The sequence below is a fragment of the Salvelinus namaycush genome, chromosome 25 (assembly GCF_016432855.1).
Source record: "Salvelinus namaycush isolate Seneca chromosome 25, SaNama_1.0, whole genome shotgun sequence".
Classification (NCBI taxonomy): Eukaryota; Metazoa; Chordata; class Actinopteri; order Salmoniformes; family Salmonidae; genus Salvelinus; species Salvelinus namaycush.
Window position 1 is genome coordinate 19,313,356 of NC_052331.1, and position 15,487 is coordinate 19,328,842.

Genomic DNA, 15,487 nt, shown 5'->3' on the forward strand with positions numbered 1-15,487 from the left:
GTTGTTATACATTACTTTTACCCATTTTATAAGAGAATCACAGAAATGTAAAAAATCCAGGCATTTATAAATAAAATCCAGTCTTACTTTATCAAAGGCCTTTTCAAAATCCGCTATAAATACCAGGCCTGGCTTCTTAGATGTTTCATGAGATTGTATTATTTCTAGTAGTTGTCGTATATTATCTCCAATGTATCGTCCATGAAAAAACCTGTCTGATCAGGATGAACAATACCTGATATAACATTTTTTATAATGTTATATTTATTTTAGCCACATAAAGACTGATCTTTTTTTTTATCTGTTAAACCATTACCATAACTAATTATAACTGGCTATACTTTTCTTCCACTACTTCATATTTATTCCTTCGACAAACACTTGCCACGTGTCCAAACTTTTTACAATTGTAACACTGAAACGGCTTCTGTACATACAGCACTGTCTCACCAAATTATCTTTACATAAGTCGGGAGAACCCCTTCATCAAACGACAGTACAACCGATAGGCTTTGATCCTTCTTTCCGTCTATCATTCGATTCAAGCTAAGTGCGTCTACCATTCCCGGAATGATGACACCTTTAACCGGTGCCCTACTCTGAAAAGCATAGCTTTCCACATCAGACGTCGACATCTTGTAGAGCCACAGAGCTTTCTCCCTTTACGCTTTTGACACACATGAAATCAACATCATACCGCTCCTGGTCACTCTGACCAATTCCACTTTACCCATTCGCCATTCACCGTCTTCGAGACCGCAAACAGGTTACCTCCAAAAAACATCCTTGCTTGTGAATTGCACCCCGACCATAAATTGCTGTTCATCTCCAACTTTAGCCCTTTTTCTCCACTCTTGTTCACCATCGTACACTCATTCTCACCAAGTGTACTTGCGCCAAGAGAATCACAAAATACTTCTGCTTCCGCCATTGCTTCCCCCTCTGATCCCTTATTGATGTAATTTGTTAAATCCACTTCAATCAGTGTAGATGAAGGGGAGGAGACGGGTTAAAGAAGGATTTTTAAGCCTAGAGACAATTGAGACATGGATTGCATATGTGTGCCATTCAGAGGGTGAATGGGCAAGACAAAAGATTGAAGTGCCTTAGAACGGGGTATTGTAGTAGGTGCCAGACGCACCGATTTGTGTCAAGAACGGCAATGGTGCTGGGTTTTTCACGTGTGTATCAAGAATGGTCCACCACCCAAAGGACATCCAGCCAACTTGACACAACTGTGGAAAGCATTGGAGTCAAAATGGGAGAGCATCCCTGTGGAACGCTTTCGACACCTTGAGGGGAGGGGGGTATAGTCAGTGGTGTATCATCACAGTGTGTCTGTAATCTGGTGTCACAAAGTATTTCGCCCAGTAAAACATCCTCAACTCTAATGTTATTGCAGATTATTACAAGTCAGAGAGGACCAGTACCCTTACCCTATAAGTACATATAAATAAATAAATGTCCTGCTCTGAACATGCCATAGATAGCCTGACCTGAAAATGCGTCATAAATGACACTTTGGGGGGGGGGGGTTTGCAACTTAGCCATAGGAAAACAGATCTGCAACAGAGGCTTCATTGAGTTGGATCGCTGAGAGGGAGAGTGAATTTATGTATGCGTGTGTGCGGAGAGAGAGTTGAAAAGTGAAATGCTTTATAATTACCTCTTCCAGAGTGGAGAACAGTCACACACTGTCTACCTTTCCACTGGTCTCCACCCATAGCTCTTATATCTAGACAGCGATTGGCTGGGAGAACTGCCAATCAGTTTGTTCCTCTGACACTAAGTACTTTGGCTGCTATATGGACAGCTTACCTACATACTTTGTCTTCAAGGCTAGTACATTTAAAGTTATGTTTTTATGGTTTTATGTCAAGTTAGCATTTTATTAGTAGTAATGCCCTCTTATTTGAAAGTTATGTGACAATTTAGGAGTTTTATGGCTTATGGATTTTGTCACTTTTTTTAAGACATTGGCAGCCCTTAGATGAAATGTAGGCTTAGCTAAATGTATAATCAACTGATGAGGATAGTTATTAAAGGAGTAAGGATCTGAATATCCTAAAACATGGTGGCATACAAGTAATGGATTATTTTGCAAGCGAAATATTGGAATGTCTGTCTGTCAACATGGTGGGACAAATCTTTTTTTGAGAGAGAGACTTATTTGGCTACAAACTTAGCTATAGGCCAGTGGGCCCATGTGTCTAACTAAATCACCCCGATAAAACCAGATTGCTCTTGATCTGCTGCCCATAATAATAATACACCATTCAAGGGTCAGACTCTTGATAAGAGAGCTTCCCAGTGATTGTGATTTAATGTGGCAAAGTTCTGTTTTTGTTCACCCGCAAAGTCTCCTTCGCTTTGCTAATTGATTAGTGAGGCCTGGCCTCTGTCAGGTTGGCTCTTCTCCTCCACACTGACGGTAATCCTCCCAGGAACCTGACCTCTGGTGACATCACTATGGTCAATCTTAAAGGGACAGGGATTGCTGTGGCACCCTATTCCCCATATAGAGCACTACTTTTGACCAGAGTCCTATGGGTCCTGGTCAAAAGTTGTGCACTACATAGGGAATGGGGTGCATTTAGGGCACCGTGTGTGTACGCAGGGCAGTGTGTTCTGGTGAGGGAGTGAAGTTTCATCTGCAGTTCTGTTTATGACCACATGGAGGAGCTGGAGGACCACTCTGTGTCTATGAATGATTGGTCCTTGATGTAATTTTATTGTGTCAGCCTCACAGCATGAACACTGTACAAGCTGTAGACATACAGGGAAGGTGAATGCTTTTACACCTGTAACAACCTACACATGAAGTTACCAAGAAGCTTAGTTATATTAAACACAGTCGCTTTTACAGTAGGGACATTTGAAGGAATTCATTACAGATTTGAATGGGGGTATTCAAACCCATTCATGGTTAGACTTTATATGAGCACAGTATTTATATTATCATTGTTCAGTGCATATATTGTGGGCATATTAATCACTCTGTGCTGAATCTATTTTATACATAGTACATGTGATGAAGTGCTAGGTGTTACTGGATTTTGGATATAGTGTACTACATTGTCAAAGGTCTTGTGTATTGATTCCATATAGATGAAAAATTACTGTATCTCTGTGTGAATAGATTCACAACATTAAAACAGCAACTGATGACTTGCCTCCTAGCCCCTAGCCCTATATAGCCCATCAGGAATGGGATTCTTATAGGGGCCCCCTCACATGAAACACTACCACCCCAGGGCAGGCTAACCTGGGCTTCCTTCCTCCCTGCTGGGTTTCCTTAAAATTACACTAAATCCATCATCTGGTCCATTTAGCAAACCTCCAGCCCCAACTCTCCCAGCAACTCTCATTAGGACCACTGAAACACTAGTTTCCAGTCTCTTTAGTATGGAGTCCATCCATACCGCCACTGTGGATTGCTGTGAAATGTTGCACATCTAAGACAATGCACATGCAATTCCAAGTGCTGGTTGTAATATCCAAACATGCACATCACAATTACAGTTGGTGTTCAATGGATGATTGTGTATTGGTAATCTTAATGTGCATTTCAATAGGTATTGTTACTGTAATTGAAGCAGTATCTGAACAGTGTATTCATCTGGTACTTGATTGGTCCAGAGTGGGCTCATCCTCATCTTCCATGTCTGTGTGTGTGTGCTGCTCACAGTGCTGTCAGAACCTGTCCTAGGCCCCATTCCCATCCCCTCAACACACAACACCAGGGTCCTGAGTACTGAGTAGCGAAACAGGCTTCTCTTTGTCACTATAACTGCTTGCCTGTCTGTCTGCCTGCATGTCTTTCTGCCCGGCCCCTCTGATCACTGAGCTGTGAAGGCTTGGCAGAAGCCCCTCTCCTCTTCTCCTCTCCTCCATGCCCTGCATTCTCCTCTCCTCTGTCACAGTCGAGCTTTTCACTCTCCCATGTTTAATCAGTGCCCAGGGGCCCTCAGAGTCAGACAGCCACTGATTGGCAGATTCCCGTCCAATGGGGACCTAATGTACTGATTACAAAACATCTCAGCAATCAGGAAAAGAAAACAAAAAAATAGTGGGACTCCACCCCCAACCTTCCATCCCATCCCCCCAACCCCTGATTGCTGCCTGCCAGCAGTAATCGTCTCTGATTGATTGACAGATTCAAGGAGCTATCATCGTTAAGTAAGATAATATTTACATTCATGCACTTCAAAATTAATTTTGTAACTATGCCCCTGAAGCATTTAATTACAGGGCAGTAGAAAAAAGGAGTTGCCTGGTAAGTGTATGTATCTTTCAAATCTTGAAATGTTCTCAAACCATTACTGTCCATGATATCGGTAAGCGTAAGAATTCCACATATTGACTATTGGGGGAATGCAAAAGGTCGCCCTCCAGATCACAAGGCATTATTGTGAAATGCTGGATTATGGGCATAACATTTTGATTCCCAGGTACCTTGTTTTTACATTTGGTGCCAAATACAAATTGTGTGAGCAATAATAGGACCAAAGTATAGCTTACATTGTTTAAGGGATATATCAGTGAAGACCACCTCTTTTAGGGCAATAGGCGACACCATATGTCTCTCTATACTCAGCCAGAGGGCGAAAAAATCGTGTCTAAATCAATTTAGGATGGGCCGAAATGCTAGTGCCTGGAAATACGATTTAAATTTTGGTACGGATAGTCCTCCTATGTCTTTCACTCTTTGTAAGTTTGTTAATTTTATCCTGGATCGTTTACCTTGCCATGTACATTTTGAAACCACACTATGAATTTTATCCCAAATGCCGGAAGGGGGAAACATGGGAATCATTGAACTCCAAAAATTCAGCCGCAGCAATATATTCAGACCCTTTGACTACGTCACAGCCTTATTCTAAAATTGATTAAATTGTTGTTTTTTCTTCAATCTACACACAATAACCCACAATGACAAAGCAAAAATAGGTTTTTAGACATTTTTGAAAATTTACAACAAAAAACTGAAATATCACAATTACATAAGTATTCAGACCCTTTACTCAGTACTTTGTTGAAGCACCTTTGGCAGCGACTACAGGCTTGAGTCTTCTTGGGTATGAAGCTACAAGCTTTGCACACCTGTATTTTGGGAATACTCCCATTCTTCTCTGCAGATCCTCTCAAGCACTGTCACGCTGAGTAGGGAGCGTCGCTACATAGCTATTTTCAGGTCTCTCCAGAGATGTTCGATTGGGTTCATGTCCAGGCTCTGGCTGGGCCACTCAAGGGCCCGAATCCCGAAGCCCCTCCTGCATTGTCTTGGCTGTGTGCTTATGGTAGTAGTCCTGTTGGAAGGTGAACCTTCGCCCCAGTCTGAGGTTCTGAGAGCTCTGGAGCAGGTTTTCATCAAGAATCTCTCTGTACTTTGCTCCATTCATCTTTCCCTCGATCCTGACTAGTCTCCCAGTCCCTACCACTGAAAAACATCCCCACAGCTTGATGCTGCCACCACCCTGCTTCACCATAGGGATGGTGCGAGGTTTCCTCCAGAAGTGACGCTTGGCATTCAAGCCAAGAATCTTGTTTCTCATGGTCTGAGAGTCCTTAAGTGTCTTTTGACAAACTCCAAGCGGGCTGTCTTTTACTGAGGAGTGGCTTCTGTCTAGCCACTCTACCATAAAGGCTTGATTGGTGGAGGGCTGCAGAGATGGTTGTCCATCTGGAAGGTTTTCCCATCTCCACAGAGGAACTCTGGAGCTCTGTCAGAGTGACCATTGGGTTCTTGGTCACCTCCCTGACCAAGGCCCTTTTCCCCCGATTGCCCAGTTTGGCCGGGCGGCCAGCACTAGGAAGAGTCTTGTTGGTTCCAAATGTCTTCCATTTAAGAATGATGGAGGCCACTGTGTTCTTGGGGACCTACAATGCTGCAGAAATGTTTAGGTACCCTTCCCCAGATCTGTGCCTTGACACAATCATGTCTCTGAGCTCTACGGACAATTCCTTCGACATCATGGCTTGGTTTTTGCTCTGACATGCACTGTCAACTGTGGTACCTTATGTAGACAGGTGTGTGCCTTTCCAAATCACATCCAATCAATTGAATTTACCACAGTACTCCAATCAAGTTGTAGAAAAATCTCAAGAATGATAAATGGAAACAGGATGTACCTGAGCTCAATTTTGAGTCTCATAGCAAAGGGTTTGAATACTTATGTAAATAAGGTATCTGTTGTTTTTTATACATTTGCAAAAATTACTAAACCAGTTTTTGCTTTATCATTATGGCGTATTGTGTTTAGATTGATGAAGGAAAACATTTATTTAATACATTTTTGATTAAGGCTGTAACATAACAAAATGTGGAAAAAGGGAAGGGGTCAGAATACTTTCCAAATGCACTGTATTTATTTTGACAATTAGATATTCTGCCGGTTTAAGGAACTAGAATATTATTCCATCGGTCGGATTTAATTGATAAAATCGGTAACAATTGGTATTCCATAAGTAGAGATGGAGCTCCATCGGGGCCTTGAGATGCAGAAGGCTTGATTTGGTTAGATACTGTACGTTTTATAACTTGAGATTAAGCTGAATTTATCTTTGATCTTCAATGTGTTTGGGAGCGATTGAGATACTTTGTCTAGATAAAGTAGAACATCGTCTGTGTATAATGAGATGAAGTAATTAGTAGATTCTAGGTAAATTGGTGTTATTCCTTCGATTGAAAAATTGCCTGTGCCAGGGGTTCCATGGATAATAAAAATAGCAAAGGCGAAATTTGATTGCCCTGTCTGCTGCTTCTAGTGATTCTAAACGGAGCAGATATTGTCTGTTATAACTATGGCTGAGGGATTGACATAGAGTATTTTAATCATAGTAATGGAGCCAATTCCCATATGTTCCAAGACAGACCAAAATATTTTTTTGCATCGAGAAATAATACAGCCCAAGGAGCTGTTGTTTCTGATGAAGCATCTAAGATATGTAATAGTCAACAGAGTTTATCCGAGGATACATTTTTTTAACAAACCCGCTTTGGTCTGTGTGGACCAATTTGGGTAAGTCTCGAGACGGGACAACAACATTTAGGAAAACAGTTTCATATCTGTGTTTATCAGTGAGTACACTGGTTGTCTTCCTTACCTTTTTTAAATGAAAGTTACATTAGTACTGTATTCACATCTCTCCCACATGAACCTTTGTGAATGGCTGTGTTAATAATTTCGAGCACTAGTGGACCTAATTGATTCCAACATTTTAAATAGACCTCAGGAGGAATATCGTCCCTTTATTCATGCTATCCAATGCCCTTTTGAGTTCATTGAGGGAGATTTGAGCTCCCAGTGAGGTGGCTTCTTCTGTTGAGAGAAGAGGAGTTCTTAATTCTTTTAGAAAGCCCCCCCACCCTACATTTTTATTAAGCATTTAAGTGATCCATGCTATGTAAAATAAAGAAGATGGTATGTGCAAGAAATGAAGTCTATAATCAAAATCTTCACAATATTTCATTATGGCCTCCCTGGGAGATAAATTTAGGACAGGCTATTGAATTTTTCTGGAAATGAAATTTAAAAAATACATTGTGTAGTTGTCCATATGGGACTGGCCATATCTCAGTACCAGTAGCAAAAAGTAGTTTCCAACTTATATTGCCATATTTTGCCCACTTAGGAATTCAATGCGCTGTAGCCCCACAAGGAATGTGGGACTATGTGTATCATGGTGCCGGAGAAGATGTCTGATGTTTTACGTGCTCCTAACCAACTGTTCTGATGTTCGTTTTTTTGCGTTGTTGTAACTTATTTCTTTGACGTATTTTGTACATAATGTTGCTGCTACTGTCTCTTATGACCGAAAATATCTTCCAGACATCAGAACAGTGATAACTCACCACGAACTGGCAGTAGCTTTTATTTCCTTTAACGAGTCTGACGAACCCGACGTGAAGGACATACTGCTTTCCCTGGAACAGGCCCAAATCCCCGTCATTTGCGTGAAGAGAAGCTGGAGAAAAAGAGGGCGGTCAGGCTGGCTTCTGAGAATTTGTAGGCGATCTAATAAACTTCGACTGCCTTCTGTTCTACTAGATAAAGTGCAATCATTAGAAAATAAAACCGACAACCTACAAGGAAGATTAAAGTACCAACCGGACATTAAAAACTGTAATATCTTATGCTTCACGGAGTCGTGGCTGAACGACGACATTATCAACATACAGGTGGCTGGTTATATGCTCTATCGACAGGATAGAACAGCGGCATCTGGTAAGACAAGGGGGGGTCGGACTATGTATATTTGTAAACAACCGCTGGTGTACGATATCTAAGGAAGTCTCAAGGTTTTGCTCGCCTGAGGTAGAGTATCTCATGATAAGCTGTAGACCACACTATCTACCTAGCGAGTTTTCATCTGTATTTTTAGTATCTATCTACATACCACCACAGACCTATGCTGGAACTAAGACCGCACTCAATGAGCTGTATTCCGCCATAAGCAAACAGGAAAATGCTCATCCAGAGGCGGCGCTCCTAGTGGCTGGGGACTTTAATGCAGGGATACTTAAATCCATTTTACCAAATTTCTATCAGCATGTTAAATGTGCAACCAGAGGGAAAAAACTCTAGACCTCCTTTACTCCATACACAGAAACACATACAAAGCTCTCCCTCGCCCTCCATTTGGCAAATCTGACCATAATTATATCCTCCTGATTCCTGCTTACAAGCAAAAACTAAAGCAGGAAGCACCAGTGACTCGGTCAATAAAAAAGTGCTCTGTTTTGCTAGCACAGACTGGAATACGTTCCGGGATTCTTCCGATGGCATTGAGGAGTACACCACATCAGTCATTGGCTTCATCAATATGTGCATCGATGACGTCGTCCCCATGGTAACTGTACGTAGATACCCCAACCAGAAGCCATGGATTACAGGCAACATCTGCACTGAGCTAAAGGCTAGAGCTGCCACTTCAAGGTGCAGGACTCTAACCCGGAAGCTTATATGAAATCCCGCTATGCCCTCCGACGAACCATCAAACAGGCAAAGCGTCAATACAGGTGTCACGATCGTCATAATAAGCGGACCAAGGCGCAGCGGGATATGAGGACATCTTCTTTTATTAGAGATGACGAAACACGAAACGAACACTTTTACAAAACAAAACAACAAATGACCGTGAAGCTACAAACGTTAGTGCATACACAAGCTACAAACGTTCAACATAGACAATTACCCACAAACACCTAAAGCCTATGGCTGCCTTAAATATGGCTCCCAATCAGAGACAACAATAAACAGCTGTCTCTGATTGAGAACCAAACCAGGCAACCATAGACTTTCCTAAACACCTACACTGAACACAACCCCATACATACTACAAAACCCCCTAAACAATACACACACCCTAAACTAGACAAAACACACAAACATCCCCCATGTCACACCCTAAACTAACTAAACTAATAAAGAAAATCAATATAACAAAGGCCAGGGTGTGACAACAGGACTAAGATCAAATCGTTCTACACCGGCTCCGATGCTCGTCGGATGTGGCAGGGCTTGCAAACCATTACAGACTACAAACGGAAGCACAGCCAAGAGCTGCCCAGTGACACGAGCTTACCAGATGAGCTAAACTACTTCTATGCTCGCTTCGAGGCAAATAACACTGAAACATGCATGAGAGCACCAGCTGTTCCGGACGACTGTGTGATAACACTCTCCGCAGCTGATGTGAGTAAGACCTTTAAACAGGTCAACATTCACAAGGCCAGACGGATTACCAGGACGTGTACTGCGAGCATGCGCTGACCAACTGGCAAGTGTCTTCACTGACATTTTCAACCTCTCCCTGTCCGAGTCTGTAATACCAACATGTTTTAAGCAGACCACCATAGACCCTGTGCCCAAGAACACCAAGGTAACATGCCTAAATGACTACCGACCCATAGCACTCACATCTGCAGCCATGAAGTGCACCATTATCCCAGAAACCCTAGACTAACTCCAATTTGCATACCGCCCTAACAGATCCACAGATGGTGCATCTCTATTGCACTCCACACTGCCCTTTTCCAACTGGACAAAAGGAACACCTACTGTATGTGAGAATGCCATTTATTGACTACAGCTCAGCATTCAACACCATAGTGCCCTCAAAGCTCATCACTAAGCTAAGGACCCTGGGACTAAACACCTCCCTCTGCAACTCGATCATGGACTCCCTGACGGGCCGCCCCCAGGTGGTAAGGGTAGGTAACAACATATCCGCCACACTGATCCTCAACATGGGGGCCTCTCAGGGGTGCATGCTCTGTCCCCTCCTGTACTCCCTGTTCAATTATGACTGCACGGCCAGGCACGTCTTCAACACCATCATTAAATTTGCCGATGACTCAAAAGTGGTAGGCCTGATCACCGACAATGATGAGACCTCCATATAGGCTGAGTTCAGAGACTTGGCCGTGTGGTGCCAGGACAACAACCTCTCCATCAACGTGATCAAGACAAAGGAGATGATTGTGGACTACAGGAAAAGGAGGACCGAGCACGCCCCCATTCTCATCGACAGGGCTGTAGTGGAGGAGGTTGAGAGCTTCAAGTTCCTTGGTGTCCACAGCACCAACAAACAAACATGGTCCAAGCACAACAAGACAGTCGTGAAGGGGGCACGACAAAACCTATTCCCCCTCAGGAGACTGAAAATATCTGGCATTGGTCCTCAAAAGGTTATACAGCTGCACCATTGAGAGCATCCTGACTGGTTGCATCACTGCCTGGTATGGAAACTGCTCGGCCTGAGACCGCAAGGCACAACAGAGGGTAGTGCGTAATGCCCAGTACATCACTGGGGCCAAGCTTCCTGCTATCCAGGACCTCTATACCAGGCGGTGTCAGAGGAAGGCCCTAAAAATTGTCAAAGTCTTCAGCCACCCTAGTCATAAACTGTTCTCTCTGCTACCGCACTGCAAGCGGTACCGGAGCACCAAGTTTCGGTTACAAGAGGCTTCTAAACCGCTTCTACTCCCAAGCCATAAGACTCCTGAACATCTAATCAAATGGCTACCCAGACTATTTGCCACTGCTACTCTCTGTTATCTTTGCATAGTCACTTAAATAACTCTACCTACATGTACATATTACCTCAATTACCTTGACTAACCAGTGCCCCCACACATTGACTCTTTACCGGTACCCCCTGTATATAGTCTCGCTATTGTTATTTTACTGCTGCTCTTTAATTGCTTGTTCCTTTTATTTCATTTTCTTAATTGTATGATTTAAACTGCATTGCTGATTAGGGCTCATAAGTAAGCATTTCACTGTAAGGTCTATACCTGTTGTATTCGGCGCATGTGACTAATAACATTTGATTGGATTTGGAAGCAGGTCCAGTCCGTGTGACACCTCAGTACAGTATATTGTCCATTGCTCATTAATTGTTGTGGTGTCATCACTGTGTTAATGTCCTTCTGTTCCATAGGCAATATAATAATAACAAAGTCCAATACTCAACAATAATAGTAATAATTTTCCTTGTACACACTTGAGGGGGTGTCCTCATCATTGTCTTATGCTGAGGGCAGCATATACTGTAGCCATATGCTAGGCTGTGTGATTGATTGAATATTGAGCCAGTCATAATTGGGTTCAATCTGTCGACTTGTCCCCTTGTGTATAGGGTTTGATGTGGTTCTCGAAGAAGTCTTGAGCTTCCTTGGCAGGGGGGGAATGCCCTCAGACGAACCATCAAACAGGCAAAGTGTCAATACAGGATTAAGAGTTAATGGCTCTGACGCTCGTCGGATGTTGCAGGGCTTGAAAACTATTATGGACTACAAAGGGAAACCCTGACGCGAGTTGCCCAGTGACGCAAGTTTACCAGACGAGCTAATTGCCTTTTATGCTCACTTAGAGGCAAGCAACACTGAAGCATGCATGGGAGCACCATCAGTTCCAGACGACTGTGTGATAACGCTCTTGGTAGCCGATGTGAGCAAGACCTTTAAACAGGTCAACATTCACAAAGCCGCAGGGCCAGACGGATTACCAGAACGTGTACTCAAAAAATGTGCGGACCAACTGGAAAGTGTCCTCACTGACATTTTCAACCTCTCCCTGATCGAGTCTGTAATACCTACATGTTTCAAGCAGACCACCATAGTCCCTGTGCCCAAGGAAGCGAAGGCAACCTGCCTAAATGATTACTGCCCCGTAGCACTCACGTCGGTAGCCATGAAGTGCTTTGAAAGGCTGACATCAACAGCATCATCCCAGATCCCAGATACTGTAGACCCACTCCAATTCGTGTACCGCCCCAACAAATCCACAGATGACGCAATCTCAATCACACTCCACACTGCCCTTTCCCACCTGGACAAAAGGAACACCTATGTGAGAATGCTGTTCATTGACTACAGCTCAGCGTTCAATACTATAGTGGCCACAAAGCTTGTCACTAAGCTAAGGACCCTGGGACTAAACACCTCCCCCTGCAACTGGATCCTGGACTTCCTGATGGGCCGCCCCCAGGTGGTAAGGGTAGGCAACAACACGTCTGCCATGCTGATCCTCAACACTGGGGCTCCTCAGGGGTGCGTGCTGTGTCTCCTCCTGTACTCCTTTTCACCCACGACTGTGTGGCCAAACACAACTCCAACACCATCACTAAGTTTGCTGACGACACAACAGTGGTAGCCCTGATTACCGACAACGATGAGATGGCCTATAGGGAGGAGGCCAGGACAATAACCTCTCCCTCAATGTGAGCAAGACAAAGGAGCTGATCGAGAACTACAGGAAAAGGCTGGCCGAACAGGCCCCCATTGACATCGACAGGGCTGTAGTGTAGCAGGTCGAGAGTTTCAAGTTCCTTGGTGTCCACATCAACAATGAACTATCATGCTCCAAATACACAAAGACAGTCGTGAAGATCGCACAACAATACCTTTTCCCCCTCAAGAGACTGCAAAGATTTGGCATGGGTCCCCAGATTCTCAAAAAGTTCTACAACTGCACCATCGAGAGCATCCTGACTGGTTGCATTACTGCCTGGTATGGCAACTGCTCTGCATCTGACCGTAAGGCGCTAAAGAGGGGAGTGCGTACGGCCCAGTACATGGGGACAAGCTTCCTGCCATCCAGGACCTATATACTAGGCTGTGTCAGAGGAAAGCCCAAAAATTGTCAGAGACTCCAGTCACCCAAGTCATAGACTGTTCTCTCTACTACCATACGGCAAGCAGTACCTGAGCACCAAGTATAGGACCAAAAGGCTCCTTAACAGCTTCTACCCCCAAGCCATGAGACTGCTGAACAATTAATCAAATGGCCACCGGAATATTTACATTGACACTTGACAGGTTAGTCAAGGTAATTTGTACATGTAGGGGGGCTACATGTACAAATTACCTTGACTAACCTGTACCCCCGCACATTGACTCCGTACCGGTATCCCCTGTATATAGTCTCATTATTGTTATTTTCTTGTGTTATTTTTTTATTTAGTTTATTTGGTAAATATTTTTTTTTTGAACTGCATTGTTGGTTATGGGCTTGTAAGTAAGCATTTCACGGTAAAGTCTAAACCTGTTGTGTTCGCTTTTGTGACAAAGTTTGATTTGATTTGTTGTATTCTGGAAGATCAAGAGGAGTTTTGCCAGATGGATGAACCGCATCTCAGATTTAGCTCGCGTAGCTGGGATTTCACGTCATTGTAGGTCGCCCTCTATTTTAGCAGTTCGCCACTACGATCTGGGTAGATGCTGATCCTATTATCCGCATAGGTCAGAGCCCTGGATTCCACTGCAAGGCGAACAATTCACTGTTTGACTTCAAAACTGTGGATTTGTACAATCATAGAACCAGACCCATTTCATAGAGGACCCGTGTGGTGCGCAATATTAATTAGCGGCATGGGACCCAGCTTCTCCTGCCCAAACAGTTCAGAGAGAAGATTGCTCATGAAGGAAGTTGGGTTGCCCGCATCCACTCCAGTTTCAAGTCCTATAACCTGTACATTGATTTTACCGGAATAATTTTCAAGTGATTCCGTTTTCTCTTTAGGACATTGTTTACCCCTTCTAGCTTAGCTCGCTCTGTTCCCAGGTCATGGATTTAAACCTCTGGCACATTGGCCGCCTTCTCCAGACTTTCCACTTTAGTTGAATAGGCATTCAATTTAAAAGTGAGTGATTTAATTTAACGGTTTTCATTTCAAGTCGAGGGCAGAGGTAATCTCCTCATGAACGATCTCTCGGAAAGTAGCAGCCAGCTCTTTGTGTTGTGTGGTGTTGAGAACCGCCATTTTCCCACAGGTGAATTGTGGACAGACAGATTATGCTATTTGCTGGAGTGAAATGGATCTGCACATTTTTTCTTGTCATACAATGAACATCCCACACCTTAATATGATGTTTGCAATTGACAATTTTAGAAAACAAGTTTGTTAATTCTTAGTAATTTTGCAAAAGAAAGTGGCGGTAAGGCCACGCGATTCAATGCATGCCATTTTTCAAGGGGTGCTGCAGCACCCTCAGCACCCCAACTTCCTATGTGTATTGTTACACCTATAGTTCTATTCAGCTTTTTCATGGACATGAATGCAACTGATTAAGGGTAGGTAATATGTCAAATGTACAAACCGTTAATGTTACATTTAATTGTGTTCCTTTGTGGTGCCCTTTTTACAGCATTCTTCTGAGGTCTTGTAGTCCTAACTCTTGTCCCGGGGGAATGGAACATGTGTGCAGTGCTCCCCATGTCCTTCAGGGCTAGGAATTGCCAGGGACCTCACGATACGATATTACGATATTATCACAATACTTAGGTCCCGATACGATATATATTGCGATTCTCACGATTCTATATGTATTGTGATTCGATACTGCGATTATATTGCCATTTGATGCTCCAAACATATTGCTCACTTTGTCTGCTGCAGAAACACATAAGCGAGCCATAATAAAGAATAATTTTGATAAGTCATGGAAATAAAGGTGCTGAAAACATGTTGGCTTACTTTTTAAAAAGAAAATGGAGAACATACTACAGTATAAAAAATACCAGAGCTAATTTCACGGTGCCCCTATTTGTTTTTTTTTTACTGACAACTGTTTGTTTAGTAAGCAACGACTGTTGATGGCCAGCTCCTACATTTAAGCTGTACTAGGGTTGATGATAATGGTATACAGAGGGGGATGGCATTACTGAAGGGGGCTGTGGCTTACGGCTGGCACTTACATCCTCTTAACACACCCACCCACTGTGATGGGAGCCAGAGTGAAGTGAGCCAGACGTGGTGTAGAGCTGCTGCTCTTGCTGTGCTGCCTGTGAAATACCTAAGTCTGCATGGTGCTGAGGGGGTCTGGAGCAGGGGTCACCGCTAATCACAGAGCAGAGCAGAACAGAGAGAGAGAGAGCGCGCAGTTAGAAGCAGGTGAGAGCAGATAGAAGCAGGGAAGAGAGAGAGAGAGCAGATAGAAGCAGGGAAGAGAGAGAGCAGATAGACGCAGGGAAGAGAG